The 11963-nt window shown below is 36.0% G+C and overlaps 1 protein-coding gene across 1 annotated transcript in view; it reads left to right on the top strand.

Moving 5' to 3' along the window:
* The window catches only part of ANKFN1 (ankyrin-repeat and fibronectin type III domain containing 1), a 450804-nt gene that overhangs the window by 6311 nt on the left and 432530 nt on the right, over positions 1-11963 (top strand). The gene's annotated exons all lie outside the window — the stretch shown is intronic.

Here is an 11963-nt window from a genome sequence, read left to right as displayed (position 1 = left end):
CACACACACACACACATTAGGAAGGACAATTTGCTTTACTCAGTCTGCAGATTCCAAAAATACCCTCTCAGGCGCACCCAGAATAATGTCTGACCAAATATGTGAATACCCTGCCGCCCATTCAAATTGACACGTAACAGTAACCACCACAGTACCTATCCATTACGGAAGACTGTATGAAAGGAAGCCCTGAACTAATTTACAGAGAGTATGTAGCTCATAAGTGAGCAGCAAGTGGCCCGTAAGTGGCAGCCTCTGGGAAGAAGGTACATTGTTGGGTCAGGGTCCCTGCAGGAGGAGAAGAAAACTTGACCTTTACTGGGTCCAGAAAAACCTGAGGAACTAATGATAATGATGGGAGCAGATGAGACAGAATAGAATCAGGAAAATGCCACACGCACTAATAGTTTGCTTGAAATAATGATTTTAATAATTTTGTTGCAAAAAAACGGCAGTGAAGGCAAAGCCAAAACCTAAAAAGAACTTGAACCTTTTCTACAACTCTTCTGAGCTTTGAAGTCAGCCTGAGGCAGTTTAAATCCAATGGTGATACTGCAGCTGGACCCTCCCCCCTCCTGGATTTAGGATCAAACATTGATAAGAAGAGACTAATTCTTAATTAGTAGTACCTACAGTAGCAGAGCTGGAAGTTGGGAGTTGAGCTAATAAGAATTGTGTTAAACTTTCTATGCTGGGGATCAATCCGGGAACAACTTATTACATGGTAAAATGTGAATGATCATGTTCTCAACTTTAGCTATCACACATAATAAAGAGTTTATACTCACTGGGATAAACCAAGCAAAATAGGAGTATAAATCAATCTCCACTGTAATTCTATACATAATTTTATATCATAAAATATTATGAGACATGTTAGACAATAATATCTTTTATCAAAAAATTCAACAGAAACTAACCTACAGATGAACCAGATGTTGCAATAAGCAGACAAGGACTTTATATATCATTGTAATCATAGTGAGGATTTATTTAAAAAGATGAAAGTAAATGAACCTCAGGAAAGATTTGGGAACTATAAAAAATATACATTCTAGAGCTGTAAAATACAGTAGTTACAATTTTTTAAAATACATATGAAATGACTGTAAAGGAAATCTTCAGGTCTCAGTGGTTACTTACAAATTCCACCAAACATTTAAAGAAGAATTAACACTAATTTTATACAGTATCCACCAGACATTTAAGAGGAGGAAAAATAACTCATTTTAGGAGACAGGCATTGCCCTAACACCGAAACCTGACATAAAGAGTAAAATAAGTAAAAACAAACACATTAATATCCCTTATTATCATAGATATAAGAATTCTCCAAAAAAATTAGTAAATTAAAACTATAAATAAGCTCTAGCTGGGTAACTCGGTTAGAGCCTCTTCCTGATATGCCAAGGTTTCGGATTCAATCCCAGTCAGTACACATATAAGAATTAACCAATGAGTGCATAAATAAGTGAAGCAACAAGTCAATCTCCCTCTCTCTCTCTCTCTCTCTCTCTCTCTCTCTCAAATAATAAAAAATAAATGAAATAATACTGAAGGGGAGAAAATAATTTTAAAAACATAAATAAAGATATATACTATAACTAAGAAGAGTTTATTCCATAAATACAAGGCTGGTTCAGAATTTTTTTGAAAAAATGAACATAATTTAATACATTACAGTTGATTTTTGGTTTATAGTAAATATAGTTTATATTCATTAGTTTGTATAGATCACTCATGTAAATAAGAAAGAGTACATAATCAGATCAGATCAATTGATACAAAAAATAAAACAGCACCAACAACAAAATTCCACTCTCGTCCTATATAATAAAAGCCTAATATGCTGAGTGTCCAGTCGTCTGGTCAACCAATCAAAGCGTAATATGCTAATGATATGCTAAGGCAGCCCAACCACTTGCTATGACACACACTGACCACCAGGGGGCAGTCAACCAGTCTACCAGTCGTTATGACATGCACTGACCACCGTGGGGCAGATGCTCTGACTGGTAGGTTAGCTTGCTGCTGGAGTCCGGCTGATCGGGACTGAGCAAGATGGGCTGGACATGCCCTGGAGCCCTCCCGTGGTCCCTCTCCAGCTGGCTAACCTCCCGTGTCCCTCCCCGGCCCCGATAGTGCACCAGTGGGGGGTCCCTTGGCCTGTCCTGCACCCTCTCACAATCCAGGACCCCTTGAGGGATGTCAGAGAGCCGGTTTTGGCCTGATCCCACAGGCCAGGCTGAGGGACCCCACTGGTGCACAAATTTGTGCACTAGGCCTCTAGTTCAGGATAAGAACTCTCAGCAAGCTAGGAATAAAAGAGAACTTCCTCAAACTGCTAAAGAACATCTACAAAAAAGCTACAGATAACATAATTCTTAATGATAAAAGACCTTTCCACAAGGCTGGGAAAAAGGAAAAGATGTCTGCTCTCACCATTCAATAAGTTATTAAAAGTCTTAGCCAGTGCAATAAGGCAAGAAAAAGAAATAAAAGGCAAGTTTGACAATAATTTGCACCTTATATAAAAGTTAGCTCCAAAAGATCATAAATCAAAACATAAAATGTTAAACTATAACAACATTAGGTAGACCAAACAGCAGAATGAACACTGTAGAAGGATCAGTGAACTTCATGACAGTTCAATAAAAAAAATTCCCAGCGTCAAACACAGAAAAGATGGCAACAAGAACATAACAGAACATCATTGCTCTGTGAGAAAATTTCAAGCAGTATTATATACAGTAATCAGAGTCGCAAATAGTGTAATGTAATCAGAATCCCAGGAAAAGAAGGAGGTAGAAAAATGTCTGGGAAAAAATCACATATGAAATTTGTTACATAATAACATTTCAAATTTGATGAAAAATAACAAATCACAAATATTAAAAGCCAGCAAAGTCTAAGCATGATAAGTTCACTGAAAAGCACACTTATGAACAACATATTCAAACTACTGAAAAAAAAACATAAAAGAAAAATAAAATTATAAATGACTTGGGGTGGGAGTGGGTGTGTGGGGAGACATTACATACAGGTTAACAATAAGATTAATAGCTAATTCTTCTCAGAAACAATTCAAGTCAAAATACAATGACATCTTCAAATTGCTGTAACAAAAAATAAATGAAAGGAACTGTCAATGTAGAATTCATATCTAATGGAAGTATATTTAAAAAATGAAAGTAAAATAGACACTTTCTGACAAATAAAAGCTGAGAGAATTTAGCATCAGTTGCTACATACTACAAGACATGCCAAAGAAAGTTTTTCAGGTAGAAATAAAATGAAACAAGTTGTAAAGTTATATCTAAAGGAAGAATTGAAAAATGCCAGAAATGGTAAATAAATATAGAAGGCTACTATTTATTTATTTTTGTTGCTTCTTTAGAAAATATTTGTTTAAAACAAGATAGTATATGAGGCTTGTACTATCTAAGGCTAATATTTTGCTAAGAATTATTGTGTCCATGCTCATGAGGGAGATTGATCCATAGTTTTTCTTTCCTTGTAATGTCTCTGTCTGATCTGTGTAGAAGGGTAATTAATTCTGATATCATTAAATGAGTTTGGAAGTTTTCCCTTCTCTTTTATTTTTTTGGAAGAGATTTTATAGAATTCATTCTTTTTTTCCTTAAAACTCTGATAGAATTAGCCTATGAAACCATCTGGGGCTAGAGCTCTCTTTGATGGAGGATTTTAAACCATAAGTTCAATTTTCTTCACAGATATGGGGCCATATAGGTATTTTTTTTTCTTGAGTGATTTTAAGCAATTGGTATGTTTAATGCACATTGTTGGATTTATGGGCATAGAGTTTTTGTTATACTTCTTTGTTATCTTTTTAATTTCTGTAAGATCTGTGGTAATATCTCTCTTTTCTGATATTTGTAATTCATACGTGCTCTCTTTTTATTTCTTAGTTAGTTTGACTAGAGATTTATCACCAGAAAAGAAAAAAAAAGAATAAAATCTAGCCTGGATTCCATTCATCTTTTTTTCCAAATGCAGTAGTAAAACATAGCTTTTAATGTTTTGTTGAAGAAGGGGCCCATAAAGGTAGAAGTACCTAAGGCCTTCTCATAATGCAACCCTTCTCCGGATTTATATGGATCATAACTAGTTGGTAACTTTGATCAAGTCATATCACTTTAATATCATGGTCTGTTTTCTCATCTATAAAACAGGAGACAGAAATGATATTCGTTTCTTAGGAGTGTGGCTTTTTGGAGGATTAAACAAAATCATGGACATAAGTGCTTCTCAAACTGCCTTTTGTACAATGAGCACCCAATAAATGGTAGCTGCTTTTAAAATGCACACATATGACACACTCCATACTTTGCTTAGATATTCTGTTCTGTTTTTTTAATATATATATATTTTAATTTCAGAGAGGAAGGGAGAGGGAGAGATAAAAGCATCAATCAGAGAGAATCATGGATCGGCCGCCTCCTGCACGCTCTCCACTGGGGATCGAGCCCACAACCTGGGCATGTGCCCTTGACCGGAATCAAACCTGGGACCCTTCAGTCTGCAGGCTGATGCTCTATTCACTGAACCAAACTAGCCAGGGCTGTTGTGTGTTTTTTATTCATAAGTTAAATTGGTTTAGGGTATTTGTATATGTATGTATGTATGCATTCATTCATTCATGCCTCACCTGAGGATGTTTTTTCCGTTGATCTTTTAGAGAGTATGGAAGGGAGAGGGAAAGACAGATAGAAACATCTATGTGAGAGAAACACATCTATTGGTTGCCTCCAACCAGGGCCCAGCCAGGGAGAAGCCTGCAACCAAGGTCTGTGCCCTTGACTGGAATTGAACTCGGGACCCTTTGGTCCACGGGCCAACACTCTATCTACTGAGCCAAACCTGATAGGGTGGTTTAGGATCTTTATATTACAGAGCATTGTGCATTTTTTGAAGATTTTTTTCTCAGTCTGACAAAGTTTGAGAACCCTGAAATAAAGGTTTAAAAACTGTTGTACCTCGCGTGCCAATTGCCATCCTAGCATTTATGCAAAGATCTGACAAAGATGTAAGTCCTGTGGGCTTTTCATGGGAGGATGTGATTCTGTCAGACTTTCAGTGGAACATGGGTCTGAGGTACTTTTTCAATAGGAATAATGGATTCTACTCCCACACTTTCACTCTCTGATAGCAGAAAAGCTGTTAAGAATACAGCTTGTTACCATTGGTCAGAAGTTTTTGCCTGTATGAAACTCATTGACCCTAGTGGATCAGCAACATAAGCCAGCCTGATTAGCATCATACTCTAATTTAGTGATTCTAAAACCTGGCTAGAAAAGCAAGAGGTGGTTGTTTTTCTGATACATATCACCGTCCCTGACCCTGCTGTTTCAGAATTTCTTAGCAAACGTTTTTTAAAAGCTCTGCAAAATTAGGCAGTGGATCCTAAGAACTGCAAGACCTCAAAGCTTAGCTCCTGTTTTTATCTGGTTGAGTATTTGGACTCCATTGAATGTGTGATGGAGGGATTTTACTATACCACAGCTCATTTATTTGTTCTCCTCCTGAGGAACATTTGGATGTTTCCATCATTTATTCCCAGTGTTTATAACATCATTTTATGTTTTCGTCTACCCATGTGTGAGTATTTCTCTAGAGTAAGCATGTCAAACTCGTGGCCGGTGGGTCACGAGTTTTACATGCTTGCTCTAGAGTATTCATCTAAGAGTGGAACTGCTGAATGAACTGAAGGGGTCTGTGCATCTTCAACTTTGCCACATATTGCCAATTTACACTCTCATTAGCAATGCTTAAAAGTTTCTGTTGCTCCACAACCTTGCTTCCATTTCCTGTTGACAGTTGCTTTCATTTGAGTCATTCTGGTATGTGGATACCATGCTGGTTTTAATATGCATTTTCCTGATGACTAATAAAGTTGAACTTTTTAAATTATGTTTATTAGAGTTAGGCTCTCATCTTTTGTGAAGAGTCTGTTGAAATCTTTGGCCCCTTTGAAGAAGGACTTGTCTACCTTTCCCTTTTGATTTGTGGGAGTTATTTGTGTATTTTAGGTGCATATTGACAAATAAAGGATGATTAGACATCCTTGAAGAGCTGTATACATCTGAGATATATTAATGTCTTCCCTTACTCGGTGCTTTGTTATTTCAACCCCTAATGGCATCCTTTTCTATGTTTTCTATATATTTCTATATTCTATATTTTCTATACATTTTGAACCATATAAAATTAGCTTTTAAAGATTGAGCATAACATATGCAGAGAAGCACACATAAGTGTACAACTCAAATTTCCACACACCAAACACCCAGACCCCAGATGAAGGAACAGAATATTATGAGTAGATCATGTCTCCTTTACATCCCCTTCCTGTCATCGTCTTATAAAGGGTAACCACTAATCTGACTGCCAAGTCCATCGAGTAATTTTTTCAGTTTTTGGAACTTAACATAAATGAAATGATACTCTTTTCTTTCCTTTTTTTTTGGTGGAGGAAAGTCTGGTTTTCTTGTTCAACAATAGGTATCATTGCTTATAACAATTCTTTCATTGTTAAATAGAATTCTCTTTTTGAATATGCCACAATTTATGTATTCATTCTATATTTTATGGGTAGATTGACAATTTCCATCTTAAAATATTTTGGATAGTACAGCTATGATAATCATACATTTTTGGGAGAACATATACTATATGCATTTCTTTCTGATCTATACTTAAGTGTGGAATTGCTAGTTCATAGAATATGCATATGTTCAGCATTAGTAGGTATTTTACAAATAGTTTTTTCAGTCTCTTTCCCAACGACACTCCCACTAGCAGTTTAGAGACTTTTGAGGAAGCCAGCCAAGAATAGAACTACAAAGTGCACTTGCAGAACTGTAGGCTAAACAAATGCTGATTGTTTTGAGCCATTGAGTTTTAGGGTGATCTGTTACACAACATTATTGTTGCAAAATATAACTGGTATGCTTACATCCTTGGAATAAACCCCCAGTTGGTTATATTATTCTTTTATATATTGCTGAATTAAAATCGCTAATATTTAGATTAAGCTATTTATACCTATCTTCATTAGAAATGTGTTGAGTTTTTTTTCAATTCCACCCTTTTTGTAATACTCCTATCAAGTTTTAATATCAAGTTATGCTGGTCTCTTACATTGAGATGAGAATTTTCCCACTCACCCAACAACCAAACACTTCCTCCCCTAATCTCTGGAAGAAAGGGTGAGAAATTGCTGTTACTTTTCCTTAAATGTTAGGAAGAATTCATTGGCAAAGATTTCTAGGCTTTGAGATCATACAGTGGAAAGGATTTAAAGTCTAGATTCAATTTACTTATGGGATTATTTATACTTATATATCTTCTTGGTTCAGTTTAGTAATTAGGGATTTCTAGAAATGTGTCCACTTGACTAAAATTCTCAAAGTTTTTCACATGTAGTTGTTAACAGTATCCTTTTATTGCTTATTAATATCTGCAACATCTATAGTGACATCCTCATTTTAATTGCTCATATTTGGGAATTTCCCCCATGTCTCTTTTTTTTTTAATCAGCTCTGCTGGAAGTCTATAAATTGTCTAAGTCTCTCCTAAGAAGCACTTTTTTGGTTTTTATATTTGGGTATTAATACATTTATTTTCTATCACATTAATTTATTTACATTATTTTTATGATTTCCTTTTCTTCACTTTCTTGTATTTATTTATTTTTTCTTCAGCCTCTTGGGTTTAATACTTAGATAACTGGTTTTCAGCCTGTCATATTTTCTAATATATGCACTTGAAGACTACATTTCACTGTTAGCACAACTCTAACTCTATTGCACAGTTTAATGGCTGTACTTTTATGTTTTAATTAAAGTTTACATTCAATATTATTGTGTATTAGTTTCAGGTGTACAGCATAGGCAGTGATGGTGAACCTATGACACACGTGTCAGAGGTGACATGCAAACTCATTTTTTTGGTTGATTTTTCTTTGTTAAATGGCATTTAAATATATAAAATAAATATCAAAAATATAAGTCTTTGTTTTACTTTGATTGCAAATATCAAAAAATTTCTATATGTGACACAGCACCAGAGTTAAGTTAGGGTTTTTCAAAATGCTGACACGCCGAGCTCAAAAGGTTCGCCATCACTGGCATAATGGTTAGACAATCACATACTTTACAAAGTATTTCCCCCAATATTTCCAGCACTCACCTGGTACCGTACATAGTTATTACAATATTATTGACTATATTCCCTGTGCTATACTTTACATCCCTGTGACTATTTTGTAACTACCAATCTGTACTTCTCAATCCCTTCACCTTTTTCACCTAGTAACCCAAGGCCCCCTCCCCTCTGGCAACCATCAGCTGTTCTCTGTATATATGAGTCTGTTTCTGTTTTTTTTTAATTTATATTGTTCTTTAGATTCCACATATAAGTGAAATCATATGGTGTTTGTGTTTCAATATCTGACTTATTTCACTTAGCACAATACCATCTAGGTCCATCCATGCTGTCACAAATGGTAAGTTTTCCTTCTTTTTTTATGGCCAACTAGTATTCCCAACTAGTATGGTCAACTAATGTAAATGTCCCACAGCTTTTTTATTCACTCATCTACTGATAGGCACTAGAGCTGCTTCCAGATCTTGACTATTGTAAATAACACTGCAATGAACATAGGGGTGCATTTATTCTTTCACATCAGTATTTTGGGCTTCTTTAGATGTATATGCAGAAGTGGAAACACTGGGTCATAAGACAGTTCCACTTCTGAATTTTTGAGGACCCTTCATACCGTTTTCTATAGTGGTTGCACCAATCTGCATTCCCACCAACAGTACAGTAGGGTTTCAGTTTTCCACGTCCTTGTCAACACTTGTTGTTTGTTGATTTATCGAGAATAGCCTTGATAGCTGTGCTTTCATCATTACTCAGTTCAAAATGCTTTCTAATGTTCTTTGCTATTTCTTCTTTGACATTTGGATTATTTAGACGTGGGTTGCTTATTTACCAAAGAGTGGGAATATTCTAGTGATCTGTTTGTTTTTAATTTTTTGCTTCATTCCACTGTGGTCAGTGCACACGCTCTGCATGATTTATCTGTCCTTGTTCTGTGTTCCAAGCAGAGGAGCGGTTCAGAGTATAAAACCATCTGCCACCTTTGCTGGCTTTCAAACTGTGAGCCAGAGGGCCTTGGGATTTCCCAAGTCATCCGGGAGTCAAAAAAAAAGAGGGAAAGCAGGCTGCAACGATTCTCTCCTGTCCTATTTCACCTTATTTAGAGCAGATCCACTTTTTCTTGTTTTATTTATTAGGCTTAATATAAATCCTTTTTGTTTAAAAAAGATTTTTTTTTCTGTTTAAAAAAACCACTGAATTAGAAGATCCTGCAGTCCATTCAGTTTTGAAATGTCTTTATCGTGTTCTACATATTTTGTTGCTAGCAAGACCCAATGTCATCCTGCAAGGGTCAGATTGATCTTGCCAGGTTAACATGACACCCTAACCTTCATACAGTGTCTTCATGAAATAGATCAAGTTACATTATTATTATATTAATTTATATAGCTAACATTCTTTGTTATTGCAAAGAATCATATCCACATGTGTATGACATCTGCTGTATATGATAAATATATAGAACGTGGTATTTCTTTCTTAAAAATATATATATTGATTGATTGATTTCAGAGAGGGAGAGAGAGATAGAAACATCAGTGATGAAAGAGAATCATTGATTGGCAGCCCCCTGCATGCCCCCAACTGGGCATCGAGCCTGCAACCTGGGCATGTGCCCTGACTGGGAATTGAACTGTAATCTGGTTCATAGGTTGACGCTCAACCACTGAGCCACATCGGCTGGGCAGAATATGGTATTTCTATATATTTTATTCGTTGTAAAAACCAATACAGTCAGTTCTCAATTAATCTAGTAAAAGATGTTCAAATCATCTTAGGAATTGAAGATGTGCAAGTTGAACCAGTAGCACTATATGATTTTTTAACTTATCAGAATAGCCAAGATTAAATATGTTTATACACCACTGGTAGGAATATATCTTGAAGTTATTTAGCTTTAGTATTTTTTTTTATAAGGAAGGAGCTGGACTGACATCAGGTGTCATAAACTCAAATGCCTTCAGGGCTCAAGAGGAAAATCAGAGTGACATTACTCTGTCCCAGGAAAGCATTCAGGTGCAAAAGTTATCCACAAAGTTCTGAGGGTGTGACCAAAAAGAATGCATCAAGTCAAGATGTATTTCATATATAAAGACAACAATTCGATATATTCAAACATGAAACATTTAGCATCCAACAGCCCTTCTTATCACAAACACATACATATACTGTTGACAAATTCAGCTAATCAAAAGCATGAATCAAAAACAATGAAATCAGAACTGAAGAAAGCACAGGAAAAATATTAGTGGTATGTACTGAATCCTTTTAAATCTAAAACTAACATGAGCAATTATGTAAATCATATTTATGAAATACATTACTCATGACAAAATATAATAAAATAATGGTACAGATAATAAGATTACTTTAGCAATTAAAGAAGCAGTTAGAGTAGGTTGGAGGAGGTATGCAAGGTTCTTTGGTAGAATCAATTAATTGGATAAAACTTGAAATTTATTTTAAAAAATGATGGCCCAATGACTCCAGCTGCTAACTAGTTTTCATATCTTTCATCAGTCTATCAAAGCTATTTTAAGAAAATAAAAAATAAGATCGCTTTGCACTTTCCCCCTTTCAATGAAAGTCAAATTAAAGTGAAGGCTTTTATGCAAAACTGTCACTGCCTGTTCCTATATTATAAGGTTTCAAATCTACTTATTTCTATATAAAAATGATACCTAACATAATATTCTCCTAATAATGATGGCTGCCTCTTGGTGGAAGACACGGTGACATAGGAACTTTTTTCTTTGTACTATTCTCCATGGGTAACATTACCCATAATAATCATATAATAACTGTAGAATAACTTTATTAGCCATATTTTCTTCTTCAAAATAAAAATACGTTGAATTTGAAACAAACACATCAATAAAAATGTGGGCCCGTTCCAAAAGCTAAATTGTGACCTAAATGATTTTTGAGATTTTTATAATTCTAGTCATGAGGGCATCCCATCTACTCTCTGCTCTGGCCTTGTGATTGGGAGCAGAAAGGCCCCCCTTCCTCCTCTCCCCACTGGCTGGTTCTGGGACCTCTTCTGTCTGTGTGCCCAGGTTCTCCCTCTGTCCTACGTGAATTGGAATTTCAGTCTTACAGCGACACCGTGGGACTTATTGGATCAGAAGAGATTTTTTTTTCTCCTGCCTACTTCTCCCTGGAGGGAACCTTATTTATTGCTCTGATTAGGGCACAGAGCTGTAGGAGGGAAATGCAAGTCTGCAGCCTTTCTCCTGACAGCTTCAGATCAGGGAGGCGACTTGGGAACGTTCTGCTAAGAGAAGTGGCAGCTGGTTCATCAGTGCTGGGCGGCTAATCGTTTTTAAAAAGTGGGATGAGGGAATGAGAATCAGCATGGGCATCTTTCACCCACGTTAACATTCTCAAATGGGTTTCCAAAATGTTGCTGATGAAATGGTGGAGAGGTGTTGCGTGTGTGTGTGTGTGTGTGTGTGTGTGTGTGTGTGTGTGTGTGTTTAGTGTATTAGTGTTCTCTTTGTGTGGAAGGAGGAGCAAGGTGTTGACATTCATCTAACCTGCAGCAAATGTCATTGAATTGCTGAGCTGGCTTTTTCTCTGTGTTGACAGGAGAGAATAATTCCCCACAATTATTCCTCCAGGGAGCATTAAATTTGCCAACTAAGTAAGACAAGAAAAGACAGTTTCTCAAGGTATTTGGGGAATTTAGCAAAGTCTGGATAAGTCGTAAGTTTTTAAGGACAAACCTGTAGTTTATCCAAGGGTGGTTTCCAAAATTGTTAATGACTGGTCAGGTA

This window comes from Myotis brandtii, unplaced genomic scaffold (genome assembly GCF_000412655.1).
Source record: "Myotis brandtii unplaced genomic scaffold, ASM41265v1 scaffold383, whole genome shotgun sequence".
Classification (NCBI taxonomy): domain Eukaryota; kingdom Metazoa; phylum Chordata; class Mammalia; order Chiroptera; family Vespertilionidae; genus Myotis; species Myotis brandtii.
The sequence above is the reverse complement of the archived record's forward strand: the minus strand, read 5'-3'. Positions and strand labels throughout refer to the sequence as shown.